Source organism: Papaver somniferum, chromosome 5, assembly GCF_003573695.1.
Source record: "Papaver somniferum cultivar HN1 chromosome 5, ASM357369v1, whole genome shotgun sequence".
Classification (NCBI taxonomy): Eukaryota; Viridiplantae; Streptophyta; class Magnoliopsida; order Ranunculales; family Papaveraceae; genus Papaver; species Papaver somniferum.
This window is the reverse complement of record NC_039362.1, coordinates 153,554,961-153,567,201: the sequence shown is the minus strand read 5'-3', so window position 1 is coordinate 153,567,201 and position 12,241 is coordinate 153,554,961. Positions and strand designations below refer to the sequence as shown.

At 39.1% G+C, this 12,241-nt stretch overlaps 1 pseudogene; it reads right to left on the bottom strand.

Annotated features, from left to right (window-relative positions):
• Positions 1–10,701: 10,701 nt before the first annotated feature.
• Positions 10,702–10,801, bottom strand: LOC113284808 (annotated as a pseudogene).
• Between the last annotated feature and the right edge of the window lie 1,440 nt (positions 10,802–12,241).

The following is a 12,241-nucleotide window of genomic DNA, read 5'->3' as shown; positions in this document are numbered from 1 at the left end:
ACTTTTACCTGTCCCTTTCGTACCTTTGCATATAGATGCATGCCTTTCGGGCTATGTAATGCCCCTGCGACCTTTCAGCGTTGTATGTTGAGCATATTTTCTGACATGGTAGAACGGTTCTTGGAGGTATTTATGGATGATTTTTCAGTGTTTGGTTCGTCTTCCGATGAGTGCTTGCATCATTTGTCATTAGTTTTGACTAGGTGTAAGGAAAAGAATTTAATGCTTAATTGGGAGAAATGTCACTTGATGGTTCGTTCAGGAATTGTTCTAGGGCATATCATATCTTCGAAGGGTATATAGGTAGATAGAGCCAAAGTTGACCTCATTAAAACTTTACAGGTCCCAAAAACCGTAAGAGATATTAGGTCATTCTTAGGGCATGCAGGTTTTTATCACCAACTCATTAAGGATTTTAGCTTGATTTATAGAACTCTTTGCAATTTGCTTGCAAAAGATGTTAAGTTTGTCTTTGATGATGCTTGTTTAGAGGCTTTTGAGAAGCTTAAGACTTTACTCACTACCGCCCCCATAGTCCAGGCACCCAACTGGAACCTACCCTTTGAGATCATGTGTGATGCTTCAGATTATGCTATTGGTGTTGTGCTAGGTCAGCGAGAAAATAAGTTACTTCATGTGATTTACTATGCTAGCAAAACTCTGAATGATGCCCAGTTGAACTGTACCACTACGGAGAAGGAACTATTAGCTATTGTGTTTGCCTTAGACAAGTTTAGATCCTACCTCTTAGGTTCTAAGGTCATAATCTTTATTGATCATGCTACTTTGAAGTACCTTCTTTCCAAGAAGGATACTAAACCTAGATTGATTAGATGGATCCTATTGTTGCAGGAATTTTACTTAGACATTAGAGATAAAAAAGGTGCAGAAAATGTAGTAGCAGACCACTTGTCTAGGCTTGTTGTGGATACCCTTAATGATTCTCTTCCTGTTAGGGATAGTTTTCCCGATGAACAACTGTTCTTTGTTACCCCAACACCTTGGTATGCGAATATAGTGAATTATCTTGTTACTGGTCGAATGCCCCAACATTGGGGTAAACAAGATCGTTCTAGGTCTTTAGCCGAGGTGAAGCACTTCTTTTGGGATGATCCTTATTTGTTTAAGTATTGTCTAGACCAGATTATTAGGAGATGTATACCTGAGAATGACCAGTCCAGTATTATTTCCTTTTGTCATGATCATGCTTATGGGGGTCACTTTAGTGCTAAGAAGACTGTTGCTAAGATATTGCAGTGTGGATTCTATTGGCATTAGTTGTTTAAAGACTCTCATAGTCACTGTGTTACTTGTGAGCGTTGCCAGAAATTATGAAGCATTTCCCGTAGGAACATGATTCCCTTGAACCCTATTTTAGTTGTTGAGGTCTTTGATGTGTGGGGTATTGACTTTATGGGTACGTTTCCTAATTCTTTTGGTAACCTTTACATCCTTGTCGCTGTAGACTATGTCTCTAAGTGGATTGAGGCGGTTGCGTGTAAAACCAATGACCATAGGGTTGTGATTGAGTTATTGAAAAATAATATACTTACACGTTTTGGTACACCGCGAGCTATAATTAGTGATGGAGGGTCGTACTTTTGTAATGGACCTTTTAGGCTTTTGATGAAGAAATATGGTATTACACATAAGATAGCTACCCCATATCATCCACAGACTAGTGGTCAGGTAGAGGTTTCCAATAGGGAGATAAAGCGTATATTAGAGAAAACAGTTAATCCTAATCGGAAAGACTGGTCGTCTAGGATTACTGATGCCTTATGGGCTTACCGTACTGCGTTTAAGACCCCTATTGGAATGTCGCCTTATCGACCTGTATATGGAAAGGCATGTCATTTACCTGTTGAGTTAGAACATAGAGCTTATGGGGCTGTTAAGCAGCTAAATTTTTCACTTGACAAGGCAGGAGCCCATAGGAAACTCCAGCTCAATGAGTTGGAAGAGATTCGTATAGATGCTTACGATAGTGCGAAGGAGTATAAGAAAAAAATAAAACTTGTGCATGATAAGAATATTTTGAGAAAATCATTTTCTCCAGGTCAAAAAGTTAGTCTATGTGATACCCGCTTGCATCTATTCCCTGGGAAGTTACGTTCTCGGTGGACGGGTCCTTTTATTGTTCGCACTGTCTTTCCTCATGGAGCTGTTGAGATCGAGACACCAGATGGTAGTAGTTCTTCGAAGGTTAACGGTCAGAGATTGAAACCCTTTTTAGAGCCCTTTCCTACAGGTGATGTTGAGGAGGTCCCTGTTTACCCTTGATTGACCATCGAGGCAATTGTATGTTGTATATTTGTTTTTGATTTCTCTCTTCACCCAGGTACTATCTTTCCGACTTCTCTCTTTACTGATTCCCCATGTTACTTTGCTTTTTGGTATTTCTCTTTCATTAGAAACATTGAGGACAATGTTAGATTTAAGTTTGGGGGTGGGGAAGAAACTTTTTGTTAGCTTTTAGTTGCAATAAATAAACTCCAGAGCCTAGAAATTTATGCTTATTAAGGTTGGCACTAACCAATCTAAGTGGATGGGAACATCTTGGTTGTAGGAGTTGAGGAACCAATCTGATTAGATGGAAACATCTAAAGAGTCTATTCATAAAAGCACAGAGCTCAGGTGTTAGAATTAAAAAAAAAACATGGTAGTTTCGCCATAACTCGTTAAATCCTAATCCCTTCTGTTTTTATTTTTTAAGTGACTTGGTGGGGCACAAGATTTAAGTTGTTACCTTTGCTAGGGTGAATTAGGGTGATTGAGATACCAAAAAAAAAAAAAAAAGTTTGAGACCAGACCATCAGACTAACCGGAATAAAATCAATAAAGTCGACCACGGGTGCCCTTGTATATGCCAGTTGTGTTGACCTAGAGTTAGGTTTATCGACCACTGGTCCCCTTGTATATACCAGTTGTGTTGATATTAGTCAGACTGATATCTCAGTCCATTAGGATAGGTTCATCTTGGCAGAGGCCTTCAGACAGATATGGGAAACACCGTTCACTTTGAACCATCTATTTTTCTCTTTATCCATCTTCTTAATCTTTCCATGTGATTGGTTGACTCCGGTTATGATGTCTAGAAACTATTTGAGTAGATCTGTCACTTATATATGAATTTTAGTATGCTGAGTGCAAACTCGTGTACAACAATTGGAATTTCATATCAGGGTACTTCCTCCTATAGTCAATGATTGTATGCCAACCCATGAGATTCTTTAGTGCCTTCCAAGGTTCAGCGTAGATATCTAGGGTCTGGAGTAAAAGTTTTGTGGGTACACCTCTGGTAAACCCTCCGGAGACAACACTCCGCCGCTAGGGCCACCTAGCAGTTTAACGGCTTGCTGCACGTGCTAAGTGTAGACATTTTATATTAGATTTTCTCGAGGACTAGCAAATAATAAGTTTGGGGGTATTTGATAGACACATTTTTGTGTCTGAATTGTCCTCGGTGTCTCTATTGCTAGTGCTTGATTTTGTACTTATTATGGTGTTTTTATGTTTGTGTAGGTGTTTTTGGAGAAATACACTTGTGTGGAAAAAGTTGATCAAAAAGTGCTATTTGGACCCCCGGAGCACACATGTTATTCAGACTCTCAGTTTTGGACAAGGGGCACCTAACTAATAAGGGGCATCCCAGGGAACCAACTGCTAATCGCACCCCATTACTGGTTAAGGGGGCTCCATCTTCTTCCTTGATTTGAAAAGAAAAAATTGGCGGGAAATTTGGTTTCAACGGTAAAGGATTTGTTATCTATAAGATAAAAATATCTTCTTGCCTTACAAACATGAAGTTTTGAAGAAAAAGGAAGTTATCTTGTATTAAACAAGAAAGATATCCTTAGAAGATTTCATCTTGGATTTTAATCTGCGAATTAAAGAAGATATGGGTTTAGCAAAGAAATATATAGAATAAAGAGAAGGAAAAATTCTGAAGATATTTTTAATTAAAAAGAAGAAGATTTTGGAGTTATGGAAGAATATATTTGAGTGATGTGTATTTGTGTGTATAAATAGAGAGATAGAGAGCACATTTGGGGAGAGTTTTTGGGAGAGAAAAGAAAATCATTGTTTTATCATTGTTTCTCCCATTTCATCTTTGTAAACACCCTTTGAGCAATAAAAATGAATTTTGAGCGTGTTTCCATGATGATGAGCTAATTCTCGCGCAACCAAAGCAATGGATAAAGCTATCTATGCATGAATGATTGGTAACAATTTTATTTTCTCTAATTTAAAATTTATAATTCATTCAATCACCGCTTTTGCAGAGTTCTAAATGTTCACATAATTTTCTTAATTACTTGTGATTCAATTTGATAGATTATACTTTGTTTAATTGATTGATAGTCTATTCTTAGGGAATACAATTAATATTTGGGAATATGTTTGATTATGTGTGAATTAAGAAATAAAGGACTTAAAGGATAGTTAGAGTTTTGAAACATATTTGGTATCGTTCATTCATGTGTAATAGTGGAATCTAGTGTCTTGGTTACTTTTAATATCTTGAAATCAATTTTGCAATAAGTTTTCTATTTTTAAGTTTTATAAGTCTAAAATCTTTTGCTTTCACAAGTCTCAACGAACTTATTACTACAACATCATTGAAAAATATCATCAATTACATATGGTCCTTCCCATTTTGGAGAGAACTTTGGAGAAGACATATCTTGTTGAATGTGTTTTGCCGTCTTTAGTACCAAATCTCCTACTTGGAAAGTTCGAGGTCTTACCATTTTGTTGTAAGCCCTGGAGATCCTTTGTTTGCATGCTTCCACATATTTTCTACCTTAAACCTTCTTGACTCAAGCATGTCCAGTTCAGCGATCCTTGAGTTGGATACTTCTGCTCCATCCCATTGTATTCCGCTGGATGAGGCGATCCTTGCTGAAGGAATCTTGATTTCTGCTGGGAGTATGGCGTCAGCTCCATAGACAAGAGAGTACGGTGAAGTTCCAATTGAACTCCTTGGTGCGGTTCGGTAGGCCCATAAATCCATAGACAATTGTTCATTCCACGTTCGAGGATTATCATGAACGGCTGAGAATTCTGATCAAAGTTTTGTTGGTACTCTCTGCTTGTATGTTTCCTTGGGGATAGTATGGTGTGGAGAAAACTTGTTTGATGCCGTATTACCCGAACAATTCTGTCACATGTTTGTTGGCAAAAGGAATTCCATCATCAGTGATAATGTGTTTAGGAACGCCGAACCTGCATATTATGTGTTCCTTGATGAAACCCGCGATCGTGACTCCAGTGGTGCTTCGAAGAGGGGTAGCTTCAACCCACTTGGTAAAATACTCAGTTGCAGTGATGATGTACTCATGTTGTTTCGAAGACGCTGGATTGATTTTCCCTTTGATATCCAGTCCCCAGCTATAGAAAGGCCAAGGACTATTCACAAAATTCAACGGGAGACAAGGAGTGTGGATGAGATTACTATGGATTTGGCATTGGTGACATCTCTGAACATATGCATCTGCGTCGTCTTCCATGGTCGGCCAGTAATATTTCTCATGAATCTGGAGAAATAGTTTCCTTTTTCCTTGATGTTCTCCATCGTGCATTTCCTTTAAAATTGTTGGGATTTCACGCCCAGCTAAGCATCTCAGTAGGTTCCCACCAAAACTTTTGCGGTATAAGATCCCGTCAAGGAAGGCAAATCTTTTAGCTCTCTGAATGAGTTTGACTGTTTCCTTATTTTCCAACGGGAGCTCATTGTCTTGAAGGTACTTGACGTAAGGTTCCATCCAGTCCCCAGTATGGTGAACTGTCAAAGACTCTAGGTGATGAGGAGGCGTCAGACAATTGGGATAAGATTTTTGCAGAGTTCTTGTATGAGCTTCCATGGAAGGCCAATAGTATCCCATCCTTTGAATATTTATGTAAAGTGTTACCACCAACGTCTGTCCGCAGATTTCTTCATGTATGCGTTTGAGTCGTTCATCCGCTTCGTCGCTCCCGAGGCATCGTGATAAAGACCCGTCAGGATTTCGATAGTATAATGCTCCATGAAGCAAGAATTAATTCTTTAGTTCCTTGAGACTAACTTTCCCTTCTGAAAGGGAATTATTCAGTTCATGAATAATAGGCGCCCTCCAATCATTTTTTTGAATGTCTTCGACTTGAGCAAGCCAGGTAGATGACACGTCGCGCCTCTGTACCGTGTTTGTTTTTATGCTCCTTCGAACTGTAGTTTGGAAGCGAGAGTTTCTAGACAATCAGCATGCCTGTTGTTAGTTCGTCCAGTGTGGACAATCGTTACATGCAACAAAATGAGCTAATATCCGTTGAGCTTCAGATCTGAAAGGGCGAGTGTGATTTCTTTGAGAGAGTATGCTCCGTTTATTTGATTGACCAGTAGTTTTGAATCTCCTCTGATCTCAAGGTGTGTTGCTCCTGCTTGCTTGGCCAAGGACATGCCTAATAAGAAAGCTTCATATTCCGATGAATTGTTAGTGCAATGAAAATCCAGCTCGAATGAGTGTGAGAAGACTTCACCAGATGGAGATACTAGCACCACGCCCGCTCCTCCAGTATCATTGTTAGGGGTGGAGGACCCGTCAAAGTATAAAAGCCACGTCTCTTCTCTGATGACTAAGATTTCTGGAAACTCGTCGGGAACGTCTTCGTGTAACATTGTTGCATCTTCCTCTGGAAAAGCGGCAAGCAAGTTAGCAACTGCTTGTCCTTTGATCACTTTGGGCGGTACACAACCTATGTCGAATTCTGACATCTGCATCATCCACTTTGCTGGTCTCCCCATCAAGGATGGCTTTGATAGAAGAAATTTTATCTGGTCGACCTTGGAAACGAGCACGGCTCTATTGGATAACAGATAGTGCCTGAATTTATGGATTACATGTACCAATGCTAGACATGCTCTTTCGGCTTTTGGGTATCGGAGCTGAGCATCTCTCATCATACGGCTGAAGTAATAAATTGGATGTTCGACACCTTCTTCGTCTTCTTGAGCAAGAAGTGACCCGATAGCGACGTCACTGGAAGCTGTGTAAAGTATTAGCGGCCGTCCTTGCGCTAGAGATTTCATGACAACAGGTGATAACAGTATTTGATGTATTTTCTAGAACGCTTCTTGTTGGATAGTTGTCCATGTAAAACTCACTCCTTTCTTCAACATAGGGGTGAACGAAGTAATGAGTTGAGCCAGTCCAGGGATGAAGCGTCGAACATAATTTACCTTGCCCATAAAACTCTGGATCTCTTTCACAGTGCATGGAGGAGGCATGGTAGTAATGACTTTCGTTTTGTCTGGATCGACCTTAATTCCTTCTACAGTGACCAGGAATCCTAGAAACTTTCCAGAGGAGACACCTGATAGACACATTTTTGTGTCCGATTTGTCTCGATTCTATATATTGTTAGGGCTCATTTTTGTACTTATTATGGTGTTTTATGTTTTTGCAGGTGTTTTTGGAGAAATAAGCTTTTACGGGAAAATTGGCTCGAAAAGTGGTATTTGCGCTTGTGGGAGAAAATTACTATTCGGACTCTCAGTTTGGATAAGGGGCACTTCAATTACTAAGGGGCACTTACTGATAAGGGGTATCCTCTTTACTATTTGCTGCCGCATGCTATTTACAACCCATCAGAGGATAAGGGCATCCCATTTTTCTTCATCGTTCAAACACAATTTTGGCGGGAAACTATATTATTACCTGCGTGAATTTGGGAGCATCAGTTGGACGTGAAATAACGAGATTCAATGGCTGATTTTTGATGGGCTGACTTATCAAGAGCAGACAGGCTTATTATGAGAGTTTGGATCGATTGAAATGGGATGTATAATCAGTTCTCGACAACACAGGGGAGGATAGTTTTCTCGGGTCCTGGGAAATATTGAAGAGAGATTTTCATGGAGTTTTTCACGGGATCGTACGGTGATTGGCCTGTTTTATCAAAACAGGGAAGTTGGGGGATTTATTCATGGAAAGAAAGAAGATTTCTTAAAACAGAGTAGATGATAATATATCGGATATTTTCTGTTTCAATATGTGGAAGTTACGTGGAAGGATGGAAATAAGAGATTGTATAAAGATTTTATTAGGGTCTTGGGAGAGTTATGGAGGCTTGGACAACTCAGTTTACGCGTAGAAGAAAAAGGAAAGGCAGAAAAGTCCGTGACTTGGAGAGAAGAGAACGGGAAGATAATCGAAATTTTTCTCAAAATATCGTCACCTGTAGAGTATATATAAGTTGTTTCGAGTCTCATATGAGGGGTACGAAACCTTAGGAGAAGTTTAGAGGAGAATAGAGAGATCCAGAGATCGAGTTGCAGGAAAAATACAGTATTATGTTGCTGCTGCTGAAGAGGAAGAACACGAAGAACATTGACGCACAAGCAACTGTCGCAGCAAACTATCGTTGTTTCACAGCAGTACCTATGTGTCGTTCATCACATCGGTTGCATTAGGTATTTAGCTACTAATTCTCCCTGTAACAGTGATTCTGCAACACCAACAAACTGTTGCGAATCGTCTGTATTATCACTTTTCATCTTTTTAATCATCTTTTGAGCCATAAACAATTACTTTGAGATCATGATTAATATGAGGAGCTAAACCCCATTGCTGAGGCGATAGAGGAAGCTATTTTTCCAACAAAAAGTGGTACAATCTATTTTATTTAACTTATTGCAATTATTATTATGATTATTTGCCTTGAACTATTATTGAATATGATTTTTATTTCAGTGATTGTGATCTATTTTGATGGAGTATGCTTAGTTTATAGACTCTTGATGCTTCATACTTGGTATTTACAATTATTACTTTAGAAAATCTATTAGTTGCAATATTTTAGAATCAAATTAAACGAGAAAATTGCATGAATATAAATATTTGGACCAAATCACTTTGAACTTGGAAACTAGTGGAATCTTAGCCTCAGTGTTCTTTTGATATTGATACCAACTTCGTCAGTGTTTTTTATAATTATTAGCGAGTTTTCTATTTAGTTTTGAATTTAAGTCTAAAGTTATCCTTCACAAGTTCGAGAATCGAATCACTTTTTACCACTATCTACAAATCACATCAATTTTTGGCGCCACCGACGCGGACTTGTTTTTAGGGTTTTAGACTTATTTAGTTTTTTTTTTATTTATTATTTTTGTTCTTTTTTATGTTTTTGGGTATTTATCTTGTGTCTACAGGTTCTGGATCATAAATAAAATTGAGCCAAAGAGTTTGGTGATTTCATAAAGACTTGGAGCTAAAGATTAAAGCAAAAATAACAGAAAAGAAGAAAAATTAATTTTAGAAAATTTTAGTTTAGGGTTTGTTTATTTTCTTTTAGAAAAAATAAATAAATTGTATTAGGGTTTATTATTTTTGTAATTTTTCTTTTCTTTTTGGACTTTTGGACTTTTGGACTTTGGGACATTATTTTTTTTATTATCCTACGGAAGGGTACTTTAAATATAAACTGTTTGCAGAGAAGGAGGACAATTACGATATTGTCTCTGCACCTTGATTTCGTACACTTGACATCGGAGTCAGTGGCCCGAGTCGACTACAACCGATTCATCCCCCGTCTGGAACGGGAGGTAAGATTCTAAACACTCGCGAATCCCCTGTCAGCGAGTTACTGGACTCCTTCATATGCATATATGTTGAGGACTGACGGACATTTATTTTTCTAGTAAAAGGAAAGGCCTAGCCATACAAGATAAGGGTTCGGATTTCATCACTGTTCTCTTCTTGCCCGCTTTAGGAACACGTAACCTACGCGAACCTAAGCCTAAAATTTTGACTAGAACGAGACCGATAGGGTAACGAGCTTAACAGGAAAGTCATTCGAAAAATATTGGTTACTCTTTTAAGCATACTTCGAAGTTCTTGACGGTTTCTGTAAGTTGAATGCGTGACTGCGCCGCCTTGTAATACCGGTGAGGCCTTGGGTATCAAAGCTCCACCGAGCTTCCCTCGCCTCTATTCAACTTACTTAACTCGGATTGATTCCAGAGGGGTTTGCTTAAATTGTAACGAATTCCCGTTCGAAGGATTAGAAGCTGGTCTAGAAACAATCTAAGTGGAGCCATCATGCTTTTTGTTTGCTAGAAATCAATAGGTTTGATTTGGTTGAGTCGGCCTTGATCTGTGTTTGCTTACCCTTCCAATTTAGAAAATTCTATTGTATGCCTGAACGTAAAAGAGACGCACTAGGTAGATTTTTAAAGAGAAACCTAGTAGTTCTAAGCGTCTCGATTACCTTAATCTAGAGAGTACGACTTTTGAAGAGTCTGTTTTTGAACGTCCTTTGACTGAGGAGAGAATCCTGTTGCTCCGATAGCGCCAGAAATGGAAACTTTGAAAGCTTTGTTGAATCCAACTAGGACTACTCGTCCCTCATGTATCAGGTTAGCTGAGACGGAAGCAACTTATGAACTTAAACCTGGGACCTTACAGCTGCTCCCAATCTTTTTAGGGAAAGAAAATGAAAACCCCTATTTCCATGTTAGGGACTTTGAGGAAATTTGTAGTACCCTCAGGATTAGAAACCTAGATGATGATGCTTTGAAACTTAGGTTATTCCCCTTTTCCCTGAAAGATAAAGCTAAATCGTGGCTATATAGTTTGGCTTCCGGGTCAATCGAAACGTATGAACAACTTACATCTGCCTTTTTGAACAAGTTTTTCCCTAGGCACAAAACATCGTCTATTAGGACGCAAATCTGCACGTTTTCTCAACAGGAGGGAGAAACTTTGTATAGGTATTTGGAAAGGTTCAATGATTTATTAGCCCAATGTCCTCATCATGGTTTAGAGAAGGTTAGGTTAGTTCAGATCCTTTATGAGGGTTTAGATTATCCCACCACAACCACAGTAGAATCTATGTGTACTGGTGGATTTGAGAACCAAACAGTTGATGACGCGATGACATATTTGCATGAAGTCGCCGAAAAGACCCAACAATGGGAAAGTAGTAGGGGACCCCAGAAAACAATTCTTCTCGGCAGAGGAAACGTTAATAGGGTAGAAGGAGGCTATGAATCAGATGCCAAAATTGCTGCTATAGCGAAAAGGTTAGAAGCTTTAGAAGTGGGTAACACTAGTGGTAGATTGGAGCCTTTTGGGAAGGCCAGAATAATGAAGAGCAAGCCAATGCTCTATATAATAACACTAGGTTTGATAATCGTCAGAAGTTTGACCCATATTCAGAAACCTATAATCCTGGTTGGAGAACCATCCGAACTTTTCATGGTCTAAGGGCCAGAGTCAGGGTCAGTCTAATAATTCTAATGCTCCCCCAGGTTTGGCTACACTAGGAATACATCGGCCAGAAAAAAAACGACTAGCTTAGAGGAATCTATTAAGATGTTAGAAAAAACTCAGGAATGTTAGCACAGCCATGTTAGTTTTCAACAGGAAACCAAGCAGAATTTTTCAAACTAATGCTCAGAGCCTTGCTAAGTTAGAACTTCAAGTCGGCCAAATAGCTAAGACCTTAAGTGAGAGAGATAATGGTAGGTTCCCTAGTCAGACTAATCCCAATCCTAGAGGGAAGTAGTACAAAACCATCGAATCAATTGAATGCTATTAGAACCCTTAGGAGTGGTAGAATAGTAGACAATCAGGTAACCATGCCCGATAGTGAACATACTGTAGTTCACCCCTCAGGACCACTAGCTAAGGAAACTGATAAAATTTCTGATGATGCCAACTCAGTTCCTGAGAGGTCTGATTCTGTGCCTAGAGCCCCATTTCCTCAGCTATTAGTACCAACAAAGAAGGAATCGAACTTTAATGACATATTGGAGGTTTTTAAGCAAGTTACCATAAACCTTCCTTTATTAGATGCAATTAGGCAAATTCCTGCTTATGCCAAGTTCCTTAAGGATATGTGTACGCGAAAGCGAAAACTTAGCGTCCATAAGAAAGCCTTTTTAGCTAGTCACGTAAGTTCAATTATTCAAAACACTACAACTCCAAAGTACAAAGACCCAGGTTCCCACCATTGCTTGTACAATAGGTACCGGGTAGAAAAATTTACTTGACTTAGGAGCCAGTGTGAACCTACTTCCGTACCATGTGTACTTACAGCTAGGACTTGGTGAAATGAAACCTACTCAGATAACTGCAGTTAGCTGATAGGTCTGTTAAAATTCCTCGAGGTGTTATTGAGGATGTCCTTATTGAGGTCGACAAGTTTATCTATCCAGTGGATTTCGTGGTCCTAGATACCCAACCTGTCCCTGACCCAG